At 45.5% G+C, this 25,462-nt stretch overlaps 1 long non-coding RNA gene across 2 annotated transcripts; it reads right to left on the bottom strand.

The window, feature by feature from the left end:
* Window positions 1-3,931: 3,931 nt before the first annotated feature.
* LOC116526114 lies at window positions 3,932-10,608 on the bottom strand. 2 transcript variants are annotated; one of them, XR_004257975.1, is made up of 4 exons: window positions 10,304-10,608; window positions 6,869-7,027; window positions 5,707-5,815; window positions 3,932-4,781 (listed from the first exon to the last, which is right to left on the bottom strand). It is a non-coding gene; the product is annotated as an uncharacterized LOC116526114 (long non-coding RNA). The 2 variants fall into 2 exon arrangements; XR_004257976.1 differs by lacking the exon at window positions 10,304-10,608 and adding an exon at window positions 7,745-8,548.
* Window positions 10,609-25,462: the final 14,854 nt, after the last annotated feature.

The following is a 25,462-nucleotide window of genomic DNA, read 5'->3' on the forward strand; positions in this document are numbered from 1 at the left end:
CTTTCCCAAGTGGAAGTAGAATTTAAATTTACATAGTCCTAATCAGATACCTCCTTTTTAGAGTGCCCCCTACCCAGCTACTGCTTTGGTCATGTTAGAATGGGTCTGTCGGGGTTGTGGGGGATGGGGGGGAATACAGGAGGGACAGCAGGGGGTGGGGAGTTGGGGAGAGATAGCATGGGGAGAAATGCCAGATATAGGTGATGGGGAGGAAGGCAGCAAATCACACTGCCATGTGTGTACCTATGCAACAATCTTGCATGTTCTTCACAGGTACTCCAAAACCTAAAAAGCAATTAAAAAAAAAACAACTCCAAACCAAACTCCCTGGGAGGCAATGCCTGTGGCCTGCTTTCCAGGCAGCATGATTCCCTGCTGTGCGCTTTGAAATCAATCACAACCCTTACTTCCTGTCTGGAGTTTTCGAGAGAACGGTGACATGACAGCGCATTGTACATGAAGCAAGTTAGGGCATGTCCTGGCCAAGATCCCAGGATCCTGAGTTTCTTGTCTGATCCTGAGTTGAATTTATAGATCACAGTACATCTCTGGCCTCCTTGTTTCAAAGACAGAATCCCTTATGTCACAAGAAGCAGGACAGGAAAAGCCACATAGCAATCTGGATAATTTAAATTTGTAAGGATGGATCTCTTTTTCTAGAAGAGCGTAGGTAAATTCAGAGGTGACCTGTAATTCCAAATACAAGGGCAGGCGTGTACTGGAAACATGATAAATGCTTACTGGCTGCCCGACAATTGCAGGGCTCCCCTTAACTTTGGCCGTGGAGTACGGCTCTGATCTCAGAAAAAAAAATCATCCTCAAGTTTCCCTTTTCCTTGTCACATTGTTTGGGAAAGCCTTTCTCCAAATTCTCACCAGCTTGGGCTTTATTTCCTGCCGAATTTCTGCTTCTACCTGCTTTGTTTTTTGTGCTTTTGACTATAGCTACCATATGGAGAGAGAGCTACTGTGGTGTTCCTCAGAAATAATCAAGTTTTTAGTGTGTGTGGTTTTCTTTCCTTTTTTTTTTGCAAGAGGCAGTATACTTCAAAGGTTTGGTCCCACATTTAAAGGTGGGTTGGAAATAATGGGCACTCAAGATGCTTTGGGCGATCAGAAAATTCCTCCAGCCCAGCAAGATTGCAGTGGTGTCAGAATTTGTTAAACAAAAGATCTTAGTGATTTAGGGTTAATTCTGTTTACAGTAGTAGGTGTTTACTTTGTAGCTTAGCAATAGAAGGAGGTGGGGTGAGTCATAATGTCAATTATTTTTTCTAACTTCTGTAATTTTTTCAGTTGAGAGAGCTTCTAAATCAGTGAAAAGAAGGTCATTTCTCCGTGGATTATCTGATTGAGCTGAGGCCCCGAGAGCAGCAGGAGCTGGGATGTGTTTGGGGCGGGTGGGGGCGTAACCTGCAGTGCCGCTGTGGGGTGCTCTGGCCCGCGGGGTCCTGGAAGCCCTCGACTGATCAGAGCACCTGGAGGGGCTGTCACCATGATTTAAAGCTCTGAGAATATGAATTAGCAGGAAGTAGGTGGATGGTGTCATTCTGGCCCTGAAAGGCTTCCATAAATCACCGGCACAGTGGAGCCCCGCAGACTTCCTCCCGCTGGTTTCTGGAGGCGCTCCTTCCCACTCTGCCCAGGCAAGTGGAAAGGAGCTATTCCTCGAGTGGATGGGTTATGGCCAAATGGCCTGCCCTCCCCACAGCGTGCAGATCCAGGCGGTTGGGTTTTTGCTGGAGCTTTAGGCTACATCCACAGACTGGAGAGCTGCAGAATCCTTGCTCCATAGTGGGGCTTGGGTTCCGGCCTTGGGAAGGATTTGACTTTGACAGTGGTGGTGATGAGGGAATTTTTAATGAAACAGATCCTGTCATGTCAGATCAACACAATGGAGCTCAGTCTGCGCAGTGGACAAGAATGGCGTGTTCCTTCCTTCTCCCCTTTGTGCTTTGTTAACAGAATGTCCCTGGCACTTCTGTGCTCCTGCCTGCTGCCAAAAGCTTAACTCTGCCCTTGCATAATACTGGGGGACACTGTCAGAAGGTCAGCTGGAAGTCCCTCTTCCGAAGGCAGATGTGAGGGCTAAAGCCCTGCCAAGATCCCCAGGCCGATTTTCAGTGTTGAGGTTGAAACTTACCCCCTGCAGCCACCCCTGGTTTATCAATTCATCCCTCTAACTGGGGTGGAAACTTGGGGTCCAAGGAGTCTTCAGAACCCCTCCATAATGCAGGAACACCCGCCATCGACTCCAAAAGCCGCACAGTGATTTCCGTCCATCTCTTCAGCTCCATACTCCAGCAGGCATGGAGGAACTAGAGCCACACCGAGGTCAACAGTAGGGAACGTTGCCCCTTCACTCACCCACTTCTGTTAGGCAAGCGGTGACAATGGCGTCTTACAGCAGAAAACGAAGTGGGAAATAGGACCTGCCAGCGGCTCCTGGGGTCTGAGCACAGGATTCAGGTGTCTCTGTACCTTGGCCAATTTGCATTCTTGCCTGCCTAGGAATGCCAGTTCCTTTTAAAAACCACAAGTATAGGAAATAGCCCCAAGCCTAAGGTTCTTTCCCTTCCTTACCCTCTTTGTCTCTGTGGCTACTCAGCTCAGGAGGTGAGGTGATGTTTTTTCATGGTGCAGGGGTCAGAAATTCCTGCTCTGGGAGTGGGAGTTGGCTGGGCTTCTTCACTGTGGCCAGACACAACAACCTCAGCCATCAGCCTTACAAATGCTTGGCTGGTTTGTTTGTTTTGATTCCAAGGGGAATGGGAATAAAAAAGGAGCAACAGGCAGCTCAAATACCTCATCACTCCTGGAAACCACATCACTTCCCACACGCCGAAGGCAGCATATTTGTGCCCGCAGTATAGGCAGGTGGAGTATCCCTAATCCGAAAATCCAAAATCAAAAATGCTTTAAAATCCAAAGCTTTCTGATCAGCAATATCATGCCACAAGTAGCGAATTCCGCACTTAACATCATGTGACAAATCACAGTCAAAAAGTATTCAAGACTTTACGTCAGGCGCAACATTATTTTTATTTATTTATTTATTTATTTATTAAGACAGGGTCTCCCTCTGTTGCCAGACTGGAGTACAGTGGCATGATCTTTGCTCACAGTAACCTCTGACTCCCTGGTTCAAGCTATTCTCCTGCCTCAGCCTCCCCAGTGGCTGGGATTACAGGTGTGTGCTACCATGCCCAGCTAATTTTTGTATTTTTAGTAGAGATGGGGTTTCATCATGTTGGCCAGAATGGTCTCGATCTCTTGATCTCATGATCACCTGCCTTGGCCTCCCAAAGTGCTGGGATTACAGGCATGAACCACTGTGCCCAGCCATGTGCTGGGATTACAGGCATGAACCACTGTGCTCAGCCAGGCACAACGTTATTAAAATATTGTATAAAATTACCTGGAGGCTGTGTTTATAAGAATTAATATGTAAAGCATAAACAAATTTTGTCTTTAGACTTGGGTTCCATCTTCAACATACCTCATTACATATCTTTTTAAAAATTTTGACTTTGGAATATATCTCATATATTTAAAAAAATCTCAAATTAGAAATATTTCTGGTCCCAAGCATATTTATTTATTTATTTTTCAGACAGGGTCTCACTCAGTCCCCAAGACTGAATGCAGTGGCATGATCACCGCAGCCTCAACTTCCTGGGGTCAAGCGATCCTCCTGCCTCAGTCTCCTGCGTAGCTGGGGCTGCAGGTGCACCACCATGCCTGGCTAATTTTTAAAAAAATTTTTTTTAGATATGTGGGTTGGGGAGATCTTGCTATGTTGTCCAAGCCAGTCTTGAACTCTGGGGCTCAAGTGATCTTCCCACCTTGGCCTTCTAAAGCGTTGGGATAACAGGTGTGAGCCACGATGCCTGGCATTTTTTTGTTTGTTTGTTTTTTAGAGATGGGTGGGGTGGGGGGGTCTAGCTCTGTTGCCCAGGCTGGATTCAAACTCCTGAGCCCAGCCGCTCAAGGAGCTGGGGTTACGGCCACACGCCACTGCACTGGCGGCAAACACCTCGGATAAGAGCAACCTGTAATCCATTTTCCACCTGCCTTTTGTTTGCTGTATCTTTCCCAGCTCTGCTATTTTCTAGCTGTTTGGCCTTGCACAAGTTGCTTTACATCTGTACGCCCTACTTTCCACATCTGATAAATTAATATTATTTCATAGGATCATTATGACGATTAGATGAGACCATAAAGGTAAAGCTCTTAGAATGGTGCTTGGCCCCTAATAAGCACTCAAATATTGTTTTCGTCAACATCTTCTATATGTCTGTCCATGTATGGCTTTTGTGATTGTTTCTATTTTTAGTCAAGGATGACATCTCATTTCTCGCCTTTTCTTTGTGTTCTGAATTCAGGCTCTCTGAATCTACCAGCCATTGCACATTTTCAAGCTGAAAGACCATTTGTATTTCAGAACCACTCTCTCAAACATTCCTTTAGGGAACCGGCCGTTTTGAATTGCTCCTGTCTTTTCTCTCTGGTCTCCAGAACTGCGTATTCCAAGCCCAGCACAGTCTCAGCATGGCCGCCGTTTTCTCGTTTCTTTGTGAAGCCTCCCTGTCCAGGCCGCCAGCCCCACGTTATTTGATTGTTTTCAGAACAGCCGGCAGGGGGCGCGCGTCAGCCGTTCCCAGCTTTCAGGCGAGGGGTTCTGACTATCCAGGTGCTTCTGCTAATGAGCTCAGTGCCTGCAGATCTTTCAGCTTAGGAGGATAGAAAGCTTCCTTGGCATGGAGATTCACCGTGTACTTCTGCAAACAAGTTTAAAAGACAGAAACCTGTATCTTATTGCTGCTGAGAGCTTTGCAGTCACATCTCCCTGTGGTGAGACTGACAGCTGTGTTACTGTGGGCACATTGCTCAACTTCCCTGAGGCAGCTTCTTTTTACTTAAAAAAGGGGCACAACCCAGCCTGGCCCCTAGAGATGTTGGGGAGTCAGCATGTGGCTGATAGATGCAGAGCTCTTAGCCGCTGGGGTACTTGGGAAATGGGAAGCATCATTACTCGGGGCACCGAGGCGACTTCGGGGGCCCCCTCTCGTCTCTCTCCTTACCCATCCACCACCTTTTCTTCTCCCTTCCGACTCACTTTTTCTCTCTGCTCTTCATTTCCCAGGCCTGAGACCAATGCCTGCAGGTACGAGGAAGCCTCTGTTTGCATAGGGCTGGGATACCCAGAGGGGAGGCTGGGGCACCCATAGGATGAAAAGGCCATTGGAAATGCCATTCCACTTCCCCTCAGCTTTTCAGATGCACTCTGTGAACCTCATCTAGTCTCTTGGTCAGCAGGAGCAAAATCAGCCATAATTAGCTCACACTGCACCCACCCACTACCCCACTCCACCTGACCAGGGCTGAGAGACATCACAAAAATAAACTCCACGAGAGTATTCTTTATAGCCCAATGCACAGAACTGGCAGTGCCATGTGGACATCACCGTGGGTAGTGTACATACCCACCATACCTAAGCACCTACCTGGGCAGCTGGGAGAAGGGTTGCTGTAGGGACCTGGGACCCCAGAGAGGTGGGTCGGTGGGACGGGGACACAACCTCAGCTGGCTTAGAGGAGAAAGGGGCTCAGTGCCCAGGCTCAGCTCAGTCTGGCTTGGGGGACCATCCAGGCCTGGCTTGGCACCAGTGGTTTGGTCGGGGACAGGTCTGGAAGGCTCCATACCTCTAATCTTCAAATGCTTCTGGGTCTGTCTTGCACCTGGAGGGCTGGTCTAGAGGCCTTCTGTCCACAGGGGTAGCTTAGTTTGTTTCCTTTGAAGGCCTGTGTCTCTCTGTGGGGGGATAAGGGTCATGTGGGTTGGGTGACTGGTTTGCTGGGTTTTAGCCCTGAAAGTCCTGCCTCCTAGGAGGACACTCAGTCCTGGGCAACTGGAAGGGGTGTCCACCTGGTGGGATGTATCACATCGTGTGTGAATCTCGGGCCAGATCCCTGCAGGAAAGCAATGTGGCTTTAGGATGTGATAGGGCCCTTGGCGACGCAGCCTTGCTGGGGGAAAAATGAACTAACCATGTCCCACCACCAGAATTGATGTTGGTGCTGCTTAGAGGTTTCTCACAACGCCTAATGAATGGGGAGCTGGACCAAGCCTCTGTCTTCCAGAGTACTGCGGCTAGCGGGGTCAAAGTGGACTTATCCCAAATGGGGATGCCTTGGAGTGGCTTCCTGCCTTTGTCCAGGAGACCCTCTCCCACCCAGATTCCACAGGAGAGCACTAGAGCCTTGGCCCCACCCAGTCCATCCCTGGCAGGCTGCAGCACGCCCGGCCAGAGAGCACCTTGCCAACCTTTGCCTCTAATTGCTCTCTCTGCACACAGTCACTTCCTCTGCTTGCAGCAGAACTCATAAAAAGGGAGGCTCTCCTTCATACCTTTGAAAAGTTCAGAGGAACCCATTTCCTAGGGGAGACTGGTCATGCAGTCACTGGGATCAGAGGCTGCTGAGGACGCTGGTCATGAGCTGCTGCTGACCTGGGCCCAGCTGCCCTGAACTGCACCCCTGCCCTGTGACTGCTTTTCAGTGTCAACATCCTGTGCTCTAGGGAAGTCCACCCTCTGTCAAGACCAGCTCTGTTCTGTTTTGGGATCAATCCGCACCCCTTAACCTTGCCCTGCATCTTACAGAGGGAGGCCCCGGAGCTGTGAAGGAGGCCGTGAAACAAGTCAAGCCTATCCTAGGATAGTAGATGACAAAGCCGCACCCAGCTCCGGCGAGGCGCTCACCCTGCCCCACAGATGCTTGCTCCACTGCTCTGCGCCTACCGCCCTGCTGTTCCACAGGGCCCCAATCCTGGCTTTGATTGGGCGATAGAGCGATGTCAGCTTACGTGAGTCCAAGTCACAGCTGTGTTCAGATTGGGAGTAGGGTTTCTGGTTCTTTGGCACGGCTCTTGGGCAAACTCCAGCTCTTCCCCAGCATCCAAATTGGTAGTGTATGTTCATGAACATCTCAGACAGGATGCTAGATGCTGACCAATAGGGAGTTTCTGGGAGAAAATGAAACAGTTTGTGCTCTCTGTTCCAGCTGAAGGGGCTCAGGCAATGCTTGTTGAACAAATACATACATTCTACTTACAGAATAGGAAACAGATCTCTAAGGGGAGCCTGATTTAACTTAGGGGTATGTAGAAACAGGATAGGGCTAGATTGGAAGGAAAAACACTCATTTCTAATATACTGTCTTCTCCTGATGACCTTTACTCTCCTCTACCACCCAACAAGCCAAGTGGTGGGAGTCAGATATGCATATTAAATAGCATGTGCAGTGGAAGGCTGGCCAGCGCCTTCACCATTCCGAAACCTCTGCCCTGCAACCCCCGGCTGCTGTTGCAACACACACACACACACACACACACGCACACGCACACGCACACACACGTGCGCACACAAGCACACATGCTCAAACACACACAAACACATATACTCAAACACACACAAACACAAACTTACACAAACACAACCCAAGCATGCACACAAATATACACAAACATGCACGCTCAAACACACATGCACACACATGCACACAAATATATGCATAGACACACTTGTGCTTACAAACTAAACACATATACATTAACACACTCTACATACACACATAAACATACCCATCTGTACATAAACATATATATGCAAACACACTGCACACATGCATACGCACCCCTTTCCACCACTTGAGGGGTTGGGATGTGAGAGAAGACGTGAACTTTTCATCTGCACTTCACTACAGCATGCTGTACAATTGTTCTGTAGGAATTTTGGAGGCATGTCATTGAAATTGCTGTAAGTTTCACTTGATAACAATAGTTTAATGCTATAAAAATATCCATGTATCCTTGCGATGGTTTGTAGCTTCTGAAATGTGGTCATCTGTTCCACGTTAAAAGAATTCGAGGCAGCATTATTCTTGAAGGCCTTTTGTTATGAGTTTGCTTCTCAAAGTCATCTTCCGAATCCTGCTGTGCTGAGCGTCACCTCAGCTCAGCCCACTTATGAATTTCATTGCTGAGCTCTGAGCACAGGTCGTCTGGCAGCATTTCTGATTGCAACCAGTTTTGCGCACTGAGATCACCCTGCTGACCACAGGCAGTGGCTCCCAGCAGTGTGAGGATATGTGTGGGGCCTGCTTTTGTGACTACGCATTCACCCTTCCGGGGACAGACAGTGGCTCTTGCTGTCTCAATGCCACTGGAAGAACTCCAAAGGGCACCTGGAGGACTGGCTTGGACTTTCAGTTCTGTCACTTATGAGTGTGTGACCCTGGACACGTTATGTATCTCTCTGCCTCTCGGTACTGTGACCTGGGTATAGTTAACACCTGCTTTTGAGGTCTAGTGAGGAATAAATGAGACACTTCAGTGAAACAGCTGCACTGATTTTACAGTTCTCAGTTCTGACCCATGAATCAAGTAGATTTCATTTCATTATGACTGACATTTTAAAAAATTTAGAATAGATAATGAGTATAACATTTCATTATGGGGTGATGAAAATGTTCTAAATTAGATTGTGATAATTGTACAACTCTGGCAATGTACAAAAATCTACTGAGCTGTGTACACTTTAAATGGGTGAATTTTGTAATACATAAATCATATCTTAATAAAGTGGTTATAAAATAAAGAGCCCTTAAAAAACCATCAAGCTCTATATTTGGGATTCGTGAACTTTATTATGATATGTTAGACCACAATTAAAAAATTTAGTTGAGCGTGTTGGCTCACACCTTTAATCCCAGCACTTTGAGAAGCTGAGGGGACGGATCCCTTGTGGGCAGCAGTTCGAGAATAGCCTGGCTGATAAGGCAAAACCCCTTTTCCACTAAAAATACAAAAAATTAGCCAGGCATGGTGGTGTGTGCCTGTAATGCCAGCTACTTGGGATGCTGACTGGGAGAACTGCTTGAACCCAGGAGGCAGAGATTGCAGTGAGCTGAGACTGTGCCACAGCACTCCAGCCTGGGTGACCGAGCAAGACTTCGTCTCAATTAGAAAAAAAAAAGATACAGGCTGGGCATGGTGGTGCATGCCTGTAACCCCAGCACTTTGGGAGGCTGAGGTGGGAGGATCTTGAGACCAGCCTGGATAATATAGTGATTGTCTGGTAGAAGGCCTCTCTGGTCCCACCCCCCAGCCACATGGAAGGAGCTTAACTTCCTTACGTGACTCGGCACAATGCCCCCGACTGAAGGAACTCCAGCCCCTTCCACCTAGCAACCACCTAACCAATCATCACCTGCCTCTTTAGCTCCCGCCCAGCAAACTTCCTGCCCAAATCCTGACCAATCACCATATGCCCTATCAACCTCCTGCCCACTCAACTTCCTGTTCGGCAAACTCCCCGCCCGGCAACCGGGACTAACCAATCATCACCCGCCGCCACTGCTCTCCCACCGCCCCAGGCCCTCTGCCCCTATAAAACCGACCGCACAAGGAAAGCGCGCGCGATTTCTCCCTTCCCACTTGAGTCGCCCGGAGATCCCAATAAAGTCGGTACCGGTCACCATGCGTCCTACCTCGTGTCTACTGGGTGCCTGCCTCCGTGGGTTGGGGTCCCACAACCAGAGGTCGCACAGTGATCTCTGTATCTACAAAAAAAAAAAAAAAAAAAAAAAACGATAAAAAATAAAATTTAATTGAGTGTAGTGGAACACAGCGCACACAGGTAGTCCTGCCTACTTGGGAGGCTGACACAGGAGGATCGCTTGAGCCCAGGAGTTTGAGTTTGCAGTGAGCTATGATCACACCACTGCATACTATTCTGCGAGATGGAGCAAAAACCTGTCTCTAAAAAATTAAAAAAAAAATAGACATAAGAAATAAAATAGAAAATATCAGAGTGCTTCACATGTAGTAATAATTAACATCATTTTCATGAACTCTCTGTGTAAATATGTGTATGCATGTGTGTGTGTGTGTGTGTGTACTGGGCTGCAATAAAAATGTGTTTCTTACAGAGAGAGGGCTGTTGCTTTAAACATCCATTGGCCTAGTGCCTACCAGGTCAGAGCAGACGTTTAACTGGTTATTTATGCCCGTTCTCCCCTTCCTTTCCAGAAATGCAAATAAAGAGGAAGAACACACCCATGTTCAGTAATTGACTTTGACTTCACAGTGTTGGCCTGTTTTCTGAAAAAACAGAGCAGAAACTCTGACTAGCTGGAGGAGCCCTGTTACCACCCCCTTCTGTGTGTAAATGTACACACATGTGCATGCACACAATTAAATCAGGCTTTCTTTTTCTAGTTAAATAAACTCCACACTCACCAAAGGAACAAATAGTTGGCCTATTCCCAAAGAAAATGTGCCTCCAGGCTTCTGGTTTTGGAGGTTTTGCAGTGTTTACTTTCCAGTGATCTCCACTTGACTCCTTCCCTCTTTCATTTGGTTGTAAATACCACAATTTAAACTAGCTACCTGCCGCTGTGACCCTGGGTGGGAGTTTGTCTTGACGGAAACGGCAGGCCTCCCTGGCCCCTTCCTCCCCTAGGTGAGTGTGGAGTGGAGGAGGGTGGGCAGACCTGGCTGCAGGCAGGAACACGGCTGTCTCCGGGGTGAGTGTGGGACAGGGACCACAGCCATTGCCACAAGCAGGACTTGGACCCTGTGCTCAATCAAGGTAAATAGATGAAGTCATCCAGTACCTGGCGACTTTTTGAAGATGGCGCAGTATAAATAGCCTTGGGAAGACTATTTCATTAGGGCTGAAACACTTGTGTTTCTGTTGCTTTCTGATGGTTATTTCTCTTTGGTTGCTTGCCCCTGTGACACATTTCAGTAACTGCCAGATGGGCCTCGGGTGGATGTGTCCAATGTTGGACACACATTCCAATTTGTCCTATTGAGTTAGAGTTTTTTTTTTTCTTACTTTATTTTTTGTATATTAGTCCAAATTAGCTCTCTGCTAGTGACGTGAATTGCAAATGTATTTTCTAGTTTGTCATTTGCCTTTTAGATTTATTTATATTGGTTTGCCCTACAAACTTAAAAATGTAGTTGATTGGATCAGTCTTTTTATTTGTGGCTTCTGCTGTGTTTTGTACTTAGATTTGTTTAAATACCAAGATTATTTTAAAAATAGCCCATAAGCATTCTAACACTTTTGATTTAATTTTTTATATTAAAAATTTAAATCCATGTTAAATGTATCCTGGTGTAAGATGTGAGGTGTGAATTCAACTTCATTTCCCCCGCAGATGGTTATCCAATTGTTCTAACACCATCTTTTATGCACTGATTTGAAGGGCTGTCCTTTTCATATACTAAATTATCACTTATGCTTGTGTTTATGGGCTTTTTATTCTGTCCCACTTATCTGTCTATTTCTCATCAATACCATTTCAACGATTAGGTTGTGAAATGTCAAATGTTTGTCCAGGATGACCCATTATTACTCTTCTTTTTCAGAAGTTTCCTGATTACTTTGCTTGTGTATGTCTACATATGAATTTTAGGATCAGCTTATCTAGTTTAAAAATCTCATTATTTTATTGGGATAGTTTATTTATGGGGTATTTACTTATGGAGTAAGTTAGGGAGAAATGACATTTATGGTGTTTCCCATTTCCCACTCCATTAATATGTTATGCCTTATTATTTGCTCAGGATTTTTTTAATGTGCCCAGTGGTAACTACCTTTTTTTTTTTTTTTGAGATGGGGTCTCGCTCTGTCACCCACGATGGAGTGCAATGGCCGTGATCTTGGCTCACTGCAACCTCCGTCTGCTGGGTTCAAGTGATTCTTCTGCCTCAGCCTCCTGAGTAGCTGTGATTACAGGCGTCCCCCATCACACCTGGCTAATTTTTGTATTTTTAGTAGACACAGGATTTCACCCTGTTGGCCAGGCTGGTTCTGAACTCCTGACTTGAGGTGATCGGCCCACCTCGGCCTCCCAGAGTTCTGGGATTACAGGCGTAAGCCACTGCGCCTGGCCCCAGTAGTAACATTTTAAAGTTTTTATTTCGTATAGATCTTAATAGTTTCTTGTTGAGTTTATTTCTAAGTAGTTTTTCTTTTTTCTATTGGGAATTACTGTTTAATCTTCTAACTGTGATTTGTATTTATTGAAAGCTATTGAATTAATTATTTCTCCATATTAATTTTAAAAGCAGTCACCTTACTGAAATTCTTATTTGTGAAATAAGAACACTGGGTGAGCATTTGAATAATTAAAAATTAATTTTTTTCTCTTTTAACGTTTATTCAAGCAGTAAATTCCTTATACTGGTCAGTTCAAGTTTTTTTTGTCTTGTGCAGTGACTAATGTTAACTACATTTTATTTTGGCAGAACTTATTCGCCAATTTGTCACTGATGTCTCTCTAGTTGTATGATGTGTTAGGAGTTTTATGTTATTTATGCCAATGCCATTATATTGTGTCAAATCAGCACAAAATTTAAATATTTTTCCAGTGAATTCAGTGATGCATTTTTCTTTTCTTTTCTTTTTTTTTTTTAACCAATTGAATTATAAAATAACACAAGAGCCTAATAATTATAATCCATTACTTCTTCTGGAGAGCTATTTCTTCTTATTTAATGAATTATTGCTTTTCGTATAGTCTCAAATTTCTCTCTCTCTTTCTTTCTCTCTCTCTTTTCTTTTTTTTTTAATGGAGTCTGTCGCCCAGGCTGGAGTGCAGTGGTATGATCTCAGCCCACTGCAACCTCTGCCTCCTGGGTTCAAGTGATTCTCCTGCCTCAGTCTCCTGAGTAGCTGGGACTACAAACGTATGCCACCATGCCTGGCTAATTTTTCTTTTTTGTATTGTTTAGTAGAGATGGGTTTTCACCGTGTTAGTCAGGATGGTCTCCATCTCCTGACCTCATGATCCGTCCCCCTTGGCCTCCCAAAGTCCTGAGATTACAGACATGAGCCCCCGTGCCCAGCCTGAAATTTCTTTTAGTTACAATTTCCTTTTTGATAAAGAAATAATTTTCATCAATTTGTTTGCTTCTAATTGTTGCTTATGTTTCATAATCCATTAATTTTGTATATGGGTTTTCTCTTACTTTCTTAACAAATAAGCTTAAAGATGAGCAAAGAAAATCCCTTTTATATGTGTCCAAATGGGGAATATGTAATTATGTTCCAAAACATCTTTCAATTACAGTCATAATGGTATATTTAAGATTTAAGACGATTTTGAATAAACATTTTGCTTTTTATTTGTGTTCAGGTTTCTCATTTCTGTCTGTGAAAATACATTTTAGAGACATTAAAAAAATGTTTAGTCAAGTTGCAGGCTTTGAATAGTGCATTTTAGGACCCTGATGAGAGCTGGGGACTCATTCAATTTGAATTCAGTGGTTTGCAGTCACTTCTGTGCAGTCAGTTGCTGCTGGCTGTCCTGGTCTGGGGTGGCTCCCAGGAATGTCTTACTGCCCATTCCTACTGCTGACCACAGGGGTGCAGAAACTGGTCCTGTGACCACTGCTGCAATGCCACTAGGCAAGATGGGAAGTGTGAGGAAGTTAAAGTCAAAATAAGAGTGAGTAGTCTTCACAGATTGCAGTTAAAATCTACAATTTTTGCAAATTTTCCGTAACATAGGGGGACACATGAGCACATCACTGGAGCCCTTCACAGGCCTCTGAAGGAAGGATGGTATGGGTGAAGGGCTGAGGAATGGACCTCTCTAGCTTTAAAAACTGCCTCTGCTGATTGTGCCTGCGTGGGCCTCACAGCTTCTTTAGTTTCTCTTAGAGAATCAAAGGTCTTTTGTTGACTTTTAATCACGAAACTTCATCTCAATTAGGTCATCAGAATGTCCAGGCCCATGTAACAAGAAAACTTCTAACTTGATTCAAAGTTACACCAGCTGGGACCTTCCGCATTTCAGAACCTGGGATGGGGTTATAAACCATTTGTTCTAAGAATATATATACATATTTTTTTGGAAATGGAGTCTTGCTCTGCCACCCAGCCTGAAGTAGAGTGGCACCATCTCAGCTCACTGCAACCTTTGCCTCCTGGGTTCAAGTGACTCTCCTGCCTCAGCGTCCTGAGTAGCTGGTATTACAGGCATGCACCACCACACCCGGCTAATTTTTTATGTTTTTGGGAGAGACGCGGTTTTACCATGTTGGCCAGGCTGGTCTTGAACTCCTGACTTCAAGTGATCTGCCCGCCTCAGCCTCCCAAAGTGCTGGGATTATAGGCATGAGCCACTGTGCCCGGCCTTTAAGAATTTATTTTAAATGTATTTGGTATGCATAGTAAATTTAATTTAATCAATTTCAGTTGATTCTCTTATTTTTTTCAGGTAAACAACCAAATTGCCTGAAAATACAGTTGACCCTTGAACAACCTAAGTTTGAACTGCTTGAGTCCACTATACTTGGATTTTCTTCTGCAAGACCACCTCCTCCTCTTCCTCTTCCTCCTCAGCCTCCACAACTTGAAGACCATGAGGATGAAGAACTTGATGACTATCCACCTCCACTTAATGAATAGCAAATATATTTTCTCTTCCTTATGACTTTCTTAATAACATTTTTCTTTTCTTTAGCCTACTTTATTGTAAAAATACAGTATCTAATACATATAACATACAAAATATGTGTTACTTGGCTGTTTATGCTATTGCTAAGGCTTCTGGTCAACAGTAGGCTGTTGGAAGTTAAGTTTTAGAGGAGTCAAAAGTTATACTCAGATTCTCACCTGCACTGGGCTGGGTCCCCCTGACCCCCATGCTGTTCAGGTTTCCACTATAATGGTGATTTTGTGTATCCTTTTATAGCTCTCATTTCTTTCTCTTGTGTAATTGTTTTGACCAGTGAGCAGAAAGAACAGAGCTAACACAGGCGACCTGAAACTGCTTTCTTTAGAAAGGCCTGCTTGCAAGGTTGGCCTATGGCTGGTGTCTGGAAACAGATTTTGGGAGGGGTACCACCGTTAACTGACTGATAAGGGTGAGTCACTGTTCCTAAATTATACAAACAGAACAGTTGATGCTGAGCATCTCTTTTCTTCTGAGATTCTGGAATTTGGATATTTGCCAGGCAGAGATGCTGTGTGACCAAACCCCAATAAACACTCAGGGTTCTGAATCTTTTTTTTTGAGATGGGACCTTGTTCTGTTGCCCAGTCTCAAGCGCTGTGGCCAGTCTTGTCTTATTGCAGCCTTGACCTCCCAGGCTCAAAGGATCCTCCCTGCTCAGCCTCTGGAGTAGCTGGGACTCGAGTTGTACTCCACCACCCCCAGTTAATTTTTGTGTTTTTTTTGCAGAGACAGGAGATAGGATTTCGCCATGTTGCTCAGGTTGGTCTTGAACTCCAGGGCTCAAACGATCCTCCTGCCTTAGCCACCCAAAGTGCTGGGATTACTGGTGTGAGCCACCCTGCTCGGCAGGGTATTGAGTCTTTAATGGGCTTCCCTGTTGGGCCCCATCTTGAATGTGTTGTCACAACTCCTTGCTGGGGGAATGACTCCCCTAGGTGAGGACCCTTGGAATCTTGTGCCTGATTCTCTCTTGAGCTTCCCCTTGACCTCTTCCTTTTGCTGATTGTGCTTGCTACCCTTTTGCTGTAATAAATCTCAGCCCTGAGCACAGCTGTCTACTGGGTCTTGTGAGTTCTCCTGGTGAATTCATCTAACTCGAGGGTGGTCTGCCCCTGGCAAAGCGAGACACTCTATTTGTGGTGGAGCCACATTGAAATGGTGAGGAAATGCCCTCCTCCTGCCCACATTACAACGATTAGCTCACAGATGGCACTCTCTGAAGGTACTACTTGCCTGCTGTTCCGCTGAAGCATGTTTCAGAGCCATCAGCCTCATCTGGGGTGCCTGTTAACACGCAAAGCTTGTCTCCCACTCACAGAGCTTCTGATTGAGGAGATCTGAGGGGCCAGGGCCTGCGTCCTCAGGCTAACCAGCACCCCAGGGGTCTAGACGCAATGGTCCCCAGACTCGATGGTCCCCAGACACAGCCCAGGCATCTGCCTTTATCTTTTCTTGGAGGCTTTTCTCAAAGGGTTTCTCTTCCTATCCTTTTTCTCAACTTCCCTCCTCTAGCCCAAACCTGGCAAAGTCCATCAGGATGGGGGTGTGGAGGCAAGGACAATTCCCTGTGACATCCACTCAAAAATCATTCATCTCCACAGATTCCTGCCTTCATATCTCCAGCTCACCAAGCTCTCCCGTCATAGCACACATCTGTACATCCAGTTGAACACTCCAAGGACTGAGAGGTAGTCTCAAATCCCTGATGGGACTCAGGAGCCACTCAGCAGCAGCTCCAAGTCAGGCTAGTCAGTTTCTCCTTCCTCTGAGGTAGGCCAGACTCTAAAATGCCCAAATGAGCAGTGCTGGTTGACACTGCCTAAGACCTGCCCTGGGATCCCATTTATACCTGGCGAAGGAGATTCTATTTAATTTAGGAATTGTGAAAAGTAGAAAGCTCACATGGAAAGTTCATTCCAATAGTGAATTTAATTATATGTATTTAAATTATATATTTAATTTATATATATTCAGATTATACCTACAAGACAGTCAGACATCAGGTTTAATCAAAATATTGCAAGCAGTTACAGAGCTGGCCATAATAGCATATGTTTAAAACAGTGCTTTCATTTACAGAAGTAATTTGTGCTTATTATAAACATTAATAGTCAAAAGTTATTAAGTGGCTGGGTGCAGTGGCTCATACCTGTAATCTCAGCACTTTGGGAGGCCAAAGTAGGAAGACTGCTTGGGCTCAGGAGTTCAAGAGCAGCCTGGGAAACATAGTGACACTTCATGTCTACTAAAAAAAAAAATTAACTGGGCATGGTGGCATACACCTGTGGTCTTAACTTCTTGGGAAGCTGAGGTGAGACAATCACTTGAGCCCCTGAGGACGAGGCTGCAGTGAGCCATGATCACACCACCATGCTCCAGTCTGGGTGACAGAGTGAGATCCTGTCTTAAAAAAAAAGTTAGTAAGAATTTCTCCTGATGCTACTCTTCAGGATGGTCTATTTTTTAATGCTTTCTTGGGAATGCTTTCAAATACTTTCTATGCATATATACGCATGTACTTCCTTCTTTCTTTTTTGGCACAAATGAGATAACCTCAGATATGTGATTGCTTTTTCCACTTATGCACATGCGTCATACATTTTCCTTGTTGGCATGCAGAGATAGCTCACATTTTTTTTAATGGGGCATTGTTTTTATTGTATTTTACTAAATGGATGTTTCATCATTTATTTTAGGAATCTCCTCTTTTCAGACTTTTGGCTTTATTTTTCAGTTATTTTACTATTGCAAACAATACTTCAATCAATATTTTTATGCAAAATGTCATTTTACATTTTTGAAAATTTATCTGTGGGAGAAATTCCTTGAAATATAATTGCTAGTTCAAAAATATGCACTTTTATAATTTTCATATATATTAACAAGCTTTTCTCCAAAGACATTTTGCTAATTTATACTCTCACTTATAGGATTTGAGAGAATAGCAACAGCTGGGAAGGCTATATATGTCTATCTTTACTCTTACATAGTAGATGGAGTAGGGAAAAGAACAGTAAGATAGGAGTTGAGAAATCCATGTAGAGCCCATTTGGTGTAGCACAAAGAACAGAGAGTTATGGAGACTTAAAGACTTCAAATTGATTGATTGATTGACTGAGATGGAGTCTTGCTCTGTCACCCAGGCTGGAGTGCAGTATTGTGATCTTGGCTCACTGCAACTTTTGCCCCCGGGGTTCAAGTGATTCTCCTGCCTCAGCCTCCTGAGTAGCTGGGATTACAGGTGCCCACCACCATGCCCAGCTAATTTTTGTATTTTCAGTAGAGACAGGGTTTCACCATGTTGGCCAGGCTGGACTGGAACTCCTGGCCGCAAGTGATCCACCTGCCTTGGCCTTCCAAAGTGCTGGAATTACAGGTATGAGCCACCGCACCCAGCCCCAAGACTTCAATTTATTTGTGACTCCACTATCCACAAATATGGTGAAGCTGGGGCAGTTTACTTAATTATCCTTAGCTTCAGTTTTCTTAACTATGCAAATGGGGATAATGCTCCCCTACAGTGCTACAAAGGTTTAATGAGATAATGTATATAAAGGGTAGACTGTTATGTGTTTGCCAATTCTCATTTTAGTTTACTTTTCCTAGTCTACATTTCCCAGCCTCCCTTGCAGTAAGGTGGGACCATGTGACTGGGCTTTGGCCAATTGGATGTGGGCAGAGAACCTATAGGGTTGAACTCATTCCTACCTCCATCCCTTCATCTGGAGCAACAGGAACGATGTGGTGAGATGGTGGAGGACAGCGGAACCCAGCCTGTACCCTATGTGGAGGAGCGCCTCTCTGCACTCTGCCTACACTGGACTTGGATTACACTTGATCAAGAAGTATTTATTTATTTTTTTAAATGGAGTCTTGCTCTGTCACCCAGGCTGGAGTGCAATGGCATGATCTTGGCTCACTGCAACCTCTGCCTCCCAGGTTCAAGCAATTCTCCTGCCTCAGCCTCTCAAGTAACTGGGATTACAGGTGCCCATCACCACGCCAGCTAATTATTGTATTTTTAGTAGAGATGGGGTTTCCCCATGTTGACCAGGCTAGTCTTGAAGTCCTGACCTCAAGTGATCTGCCCACCTCGGCCTCCCAAAGTGCTGGGATTACAGGTGTGAGCCACCGTGCCCAACCCAAGAAGTAGACTCTTGTTGTGTTGAGGTTCCAGAGCAGGTGGTCAGTGCACTATAGCCAAGCCCACCTTCACGGGTAAAAGGGTTTCATAAGTGTTCCACGTGTTCTGGAAGCATATATGCTCTTTCTAGGATCTAAACTGGGTCTGTGGCTTATGTAGTGACCTCAGGGAAGTTCCTTTCTAAAGGCCTCAGCATCCTCATTAATTAAATAGGAGTGCTGAGCTTGATGAGCCAATCCAGATGTCCTTCCCAGCTCTCAAACCTAATTGCTTAGAATCACTGGAGAGCAGGGTGGAGTCTAAGACCTTGGCGCCTTGGTCACTTTGATGCAAAGTAGCAAACGTAAGAAGCCATGTTTACTAGTTTTTGCTTGCCAGCAGAATTACTCAAAGCCGCTGGCTCTGTGGAGGTTCAGTTCTCTGAAAAGATTCTTTAAAGACAAAACAGGATACAGCACACAGTTCCCCACACCTATTGCTTGAATCACTACATTCCTTAAAAGACAAATGACCATAGTCCTCGCCTTTTCCTCCATATAAGATAAGGAGTGACGGGGCCAGTAGTTATGCTTCTGTAATTTGTAACCAGATGTACTCTTATATCCAGACTTTGATATGAGTCTGCTTCGATGTAACTTCTGAGCAAATCTGATGCAATTTTGCATGTACTGAACCCCCACCATTGTATATAAGCAGTGGACTGAAATATTGTACTGGAGCCGGCTGTCAGGCCAGTCCGATAGGCCTTGGTCTGTAGTTCTCAGCAATACGTCTAAATATAATAAAACTAACTTTAACTCTTTAAAAGCTTGACTTTTTTGTTTCATTGACAGCATAAACGCCCATAAACCTCACCAGCAAGGCCGCGTGGTGTGGGGTTATAAGCATGGATATCAGAGTCAGGCTCCACAGTTTCAAATCTTACCGACCCACCCATTCCCCGATAGAAGCTTTGTGAACTTAGGCAAGTGGCTCAACCTCTCTTTGCCTCACTTTTCCATTTTTTGTTTTTGTAGTTTTCGTCAGACAGATCTTGCACATATATTGATGGATTTGTTCCTAAGTATTACATTTGGGAGGGAACTGCCAGAAAGTTTTTCAGGTGGCCTCAGAGTGACCCAGTTCTTCCCCCTTTCTTGTTTGGCGTTCTCAAGAATAACTATAGAACATGCTGGGAGTGCACCACGCCGAGATAAGGAGGAGCTGATTGGAACAGCCAGGCTTCGTTCCTGTTCCCACTAAGAGCAGTATGGCCTTCAGTGCTCTAGCCTAGCATGTCGTGTTCCTCTGAAGGTATAAAGCCCAAGGTAAGCTGCCTTCTGGGGTCCCTTGGCTGTGGTGCAAGTGCGGCCAAGTGCAGTTGAGTCTCCATCCACCCTGGGCAGCTTTTCTGAGCCTCGGGGGACTGGCTTGTCATGAATCCTAGGCTTCTGTTGTCTTTTACTGCCTGTCTGTGAGTAACAGACCTGATTGTGTAACTTGTAACAGTGCGTGAGTGTTCTGTCTCACTGGACTTGGGCAAATAACCCTTTCACAGCAAACTTGCTTCACACTACTGTAAATAGTATCATGATTTTAATACAAATTCCACTTGTTCATTGCTGAGACATAGGAAAGCAATTGACTTTTGTATATTAATCTTGTATCTTGCAACCTTGCTATAGTTACTTTTTAGTTTCAGATTTTTGTGTTTTTGTTCTTTCAGATTTTCTACATAGACAATCATGCCATCTGCAAGCAAAACCAGTTTTATTTCTTCTTATTCTTATACCTTTTATTTCCTTTTATTTTCTTATTGCATTAATGAGGACTTCTAATATGATACTGAAAAGGAGTGGTGAGAGGAGATCCATTATTTTTTAAATGAAGACAATGATGGAATCTACCTAATAAGAGTCTTTGAGGCTCAAGGAACTAGCACATGTAAAGTGCTTAGATGAGACCTGGAACTTAGTAAGTGTTAGGTAAATGTTTGTTAAAGAAATAAATTACTTAGAACTCCCTGTGTCTAGATAATATCTAGACTTGGTGACTTCACCATGTCCAACTTTAGGCAGCGTGCTTCCGTCAGATAAGAGAGCTGGGGACAAGGGAGTTAGGTCTGATAAGCTATCCTGCTCAACATGTTCCTCGCTAGACCTATGCATCACAAGGACGGGAAATGACCCAGACTCATTATAGAAACTTTGTTTGTTGTTTCCAATTAGAGGTGAGAATAAAAGTCAGAGCTCTTTTCTTTACTTAATTTTCTTTTCTTTTTTTCTTTTTTAGAGGTAGGGTCTTGCTCTGTTGCCCAGGCTGGAGTGCAGTGGCACAATTATAGCTAACTGCAGCCTCAAACTCCCAACTTCAAGCAATCTTCCCACCTCAGCTTCCTGAATTGTGTTTATCATTGGGCCACAATCAAGAGACTTGGAAAGTGTTTGAAGTCTTTCTCGTTTAAGGAAAACTCTTTAGGAAGAACTTGTAGATGACAGAGTAGAATCTTTAGATGCTTGGGGTTCATCCTTAATTCACATTGTCAATGGGCAACCATCAGCATGGCATTGGCACAGGGCAAGTGTGTGCTGCCTCTGCTGCTGGGGAATTGAGAGTGTAATGAATTAAAATTATTGGGTGTAGAACTGTATAGAATTCAGCAAAATGGCTTTACAAGAGTGCCATTCACATTCCAGTATGCTGAAGGTGGCAGTGATTTCTTGTGGTTTTAGCAAGAGTCTGACCAGGAAAGAAGTACTGCAGCACGTTCACAGGAAAAAAGTTATGACCTAGACTGTTGGCACCTCCATTGCCAGCTGGCTGCATCCAACAGTCCCCAGTAAAGTTCCTTCCAGAGGCTGAGGTGGAGCTAACATTGAGAACAGAATTGAATTAACCTGGTCAAGGAGAGGGCAAGATCAATGTCTGATATTCATGCTGTCACTGATGGGAGGGAAAGATTGTTCTTCTGTGGCACCCAGTGTGCCACATTCTGTCCTGGGAGAAGCCGTAACATGAAGTGACCTTGCACTGTGTGTTGTTCTTCTCTGCAGCAGAAACTAATGTCTGCCTAGAGGGAGGAGCAGGGCCACGGCCAAACGTCCGAGGACATTTGCTGCTCACTCAACCAGTCTGCCCTGGAAGCTCACCTGGTGTGCTGCAGAGCTCCCGTGGGAGGCAATTAGTGATTTGCATGCTCCCTGTCTCTCTTTCTCTCACTCTCGCTCTTTTAGAGACAGGGGCTTGCTCTGTTACCCAGGCTGGAGTGTAGTGGCACAATCATAGCTATCTGTCATCTTCAACTCCTGGACTCAAGTGATTCTCCTGCCTCAGCCTCCTGAGTAGCTGGCACTATAGGCACGTGCCACCAGGCCTGGCTAATATTCTAAATTTTTTGTAGAGATGAGAGTCTTGCTATGTTGCCCAGGCTGGTCTCGAAGTCCTGGCGTCAAATGATTCTCCTGCCTTGGCCTACATGTTCTCTTAAATTCAGGTTAAAGGGCCAGCTGAAGGTCGGTGTACATCCTAGGCAGCATTGGTACGTGGCTGATGCTCAGTGAAGGGGTGAAGGTTGGTTGTTTGAGATGATAATCCTTGGCCGTTCCTGGCAATGGTTCAGGTGAGAGCTGCTCAGGGTCCGGAGAACATGGGGGCAGATGCGTTGTGAGAAGTCTGCACTGTGGCCGGGCCTGCCCTGCGAGAGCCTCTCATGCCCCATGCCTTGGTGCAGGAAGCATCTCCCTGGCTTCCTTCTTCAGCTCATCAAGGTGGAGGGCCTGGTGGGCACTTACGTCAACCAGAGTGCTGAGGAAGGCTTTCCTTCCCAAGGAAGGCTGTCCACCTACCTTCTGAGTCACGGACTTCAGAGCCAGGCTCAGGGCTCCGTGAAGGGTCTGAGCACATTGGGCACAGCAGGAGCCTGCCAGGAGGAGCGGAGGCTCAGGGTTGGGGGCTGAGGTGAGTGAGGACCTTGGAAAAATTCAGCCAAAGTTGATAAGGAGGACGGAGGGGACACTTGGTTCAGACCATCTAAAGGACCCCCTCCTGCTGCTGATGGAGAGGCCAGGGGACACACCAGCTACTGCAGCTCGCCCAGCTGGCCCTCGGGTTGGCACATGGCCACCACCCACATGTCAGGGGCAGGGCCAGAAGCATGGAAGGGGAACTGTTTGCAATTCGTGGTTTACCCATAATTGCTGCAAAGTGGGGGAGCCCTGAGTGGCTCTCCAGCCAGTCCCAGCCTGGCTTGGAAATGGGATTTGTGCTCTCCAGGGAGCCTGGTTGATAGCGTCAAGGGGCAATTATCGCTCCATCTCTGAATTTGAGGTAATATAGCAGAAAAGAAGCCAGACAGGCCCAAGCTGAAATTGCAGTTCCAGCACTGAGCATTTGTGTTGTCTTCAGAAAGTCTCCAAATATCAGAGTCCTCATTTGTGGAAAAAAAAAAGAGGCAAAATTTCATTGCTTGGTGGTGGCTGTGACAGAGCTCGTGTGCTCAGGACAGCTCTCACGTGGAGGAGAACCCCTGAGCTGGTTGCCAGCATCTCTGTGTCAACTCTGAGCAAGGAGTTAAGCTTCTCAAGTAGTAAACCTCTTAGAGACACATTTATAGAGGCTGAAGTTACTCAAATACACACGTGCCAAACGCTAGGGCATGCTTGAGTGTGAGCAGTGCTGTAAATTGGAAACAGCCTTGCAGCAAAGCATGACTAATTATAGCACTTGGGGACCTTATGGAAACTCCTTGGTAGCATCCAGATGACTGTATTAAAGATAACATTCTAGAATTTTCAGCTGAGCTTCAGAGGCTGAGTGTGACATGGTGTCACTTTGTCCTTAGAGTTTGTACTCCCTCAGACTGTGAGGTGCTGTGTTTGCACATTTCAGCCCCCTGAGCACTGACGGACCGTGAGTATGGAGCAGTGGGGCCAGGGCTGCACTCGACTTCATTTCTCCTTCACCCTGGGCCACGAGCTGGCAGGCTTTCCCATTTCTGAGCTGACTCTGATGTGAGCTGATTCTGTGAGCACTGTTTTGTTCCTTTGTTTACTGAGCACCAACTTTGTGCTGGGGACACGGGCAAGTGACCTCCTCTAGTCCTGGACACTGCTCTGCCAGGGAGATCCTGTTAGGCTCATTTTACAGTGTGGAAGCTGGAGTTCACACAGGCATACTAACTTGCTCGAGATCATGCAACTGGCCCTAAAGCACACTTCTCCTACAGTACTGTCCTGCACACTGGCCCCCAGCGGGTGCACAGGCCTGGGTGGGGGAGCAGGCCACAGAGTTAATGCAGAACATGAAACGGGAGTCTTTGGATCAGCAGCACAGATGATACTGGAAGAGCCACAACTTAGACCTGTATGGATCCTTTTTTTTTCCTTTCTGCTTTTAAAATCCATATCCTGAAGCTCAGAGTTCTCACCCTAGAATCACTGTGACTGGGAAATTTTTCTGCTCCAGGGTCTCCTTTCCCACGGACAAAATGGGAGTAATAAAAACAACAGCAGGATTCTGAAAGTTATGCAGCATTAATGTCCAGAAAATATTTACTGTTTTTGAACAACTGCTAATTGAGGGCTTTTATGCTGATAAAAATAAAATGCATGAAAGCCCAAGATAGTCACAAGCTGTGTGTTTAATTCAAAACTGAGCTGTAGGAGAGAAAAACGGCAGCCAAATTCAACCAGGGATTAAGGGAGCCTCGCATTAGGAGAGAAGACATTGGACTTCACAGAATTCCATCCCTGTAAAGCATGGGTGAGTGAGTGACAAGCCTTTCAGCCAATGAGATTCCACATCAGAAGCAATGACATCATGGAGGCAAAAGCTTATTCGTTGTTGGCCTCTGAGACCCAACCCCAAGCTACTGGCATGGGTAAAAATGCTTTTCATCGTTGTGGAGGAGACAGTGCACCCCAGAACAATGTTTTATCCAGCCTCTAGCAACCAACTGATTCCGAAAACCCTTGTATGCTCTCTGCTTTACCCAGATGGGGGTTGTTGTGTGTACCCCAGGGTTGTTGTGCAGTCCTGGGGCAGTTGAGAACACCTGTGATGAACAGTGCAGCTCATGCATTTTCCACTTGGGTTTCCCGAAGAATTCTGCTCCACCTGTTGCGGTTTTTCTAGTGTCGCTGCAGGACAGACACAGTCTGTTAGACCAGGAGCTGAGAAAGACCAGGACCAGGAGCAGTTTGCTCATTTGCTTAGCCATTGGAAGTTATGTATATATTCACCTCTCAAAGCAGCTGCAATCCAGACTTTTGCAGTTTGAAGGCTCTTCTCCCCCCCAGGGAAATGTGCCTCCCCGGGGCATGACAGAGGTGGTAAGAGCACTGCAGACTCTACAGATAGCGGAGTGGAGGGTGCATTTATCTCATGGGCAATTCCAATGAGAGACGCTCTGCATTCCTGCCCCAGGACAGCATTTCCAGCTGGGAATGGAATCTTCTTTGGCTGAAAGGGTCTGGTCAGAACTATGAAAAAGGGTGATATGATGCATGCTTGGCTTGTCTGTTATTTTCACATTTTGAGGTCACGTGGCAGTAAAATTTATGAGATAAAGAAATTCAAGGCCACAGATTTTGTTTTCTTCATGTATTATTATGTGAAGAAAGGCCATTGGATTTGAAGTCAGAATCGGTGTCTAAAACAGGCTCCCAAATTACCAGATGTAGGACTGGACAAAGCCTCTTTGGGCCTTAGGTTTCTCAGGTATAAAGAACTGTTGATAAGAACACCTATCTTACATGGTTGATGTGAGGATAAAATACAGTGATTTGTATGTAAGTATTC

The sequence above is a fragment of the Sapajus apella genome, unplaced genomic scaffold (assembly GCF_009761245.1).
Source record: "Sapajus apella isolate SASKATOON/1434 unplaced genomic scaffold, GSC_monkey_1.0 scaffold49, whole genome shotgun sequence".
Classification (NCBI taxonomy): Eukaryota; Metazoa; Chordata; class Mammalia; order Primates; family Cebidae; genus Sapajus; species Sapajus apella.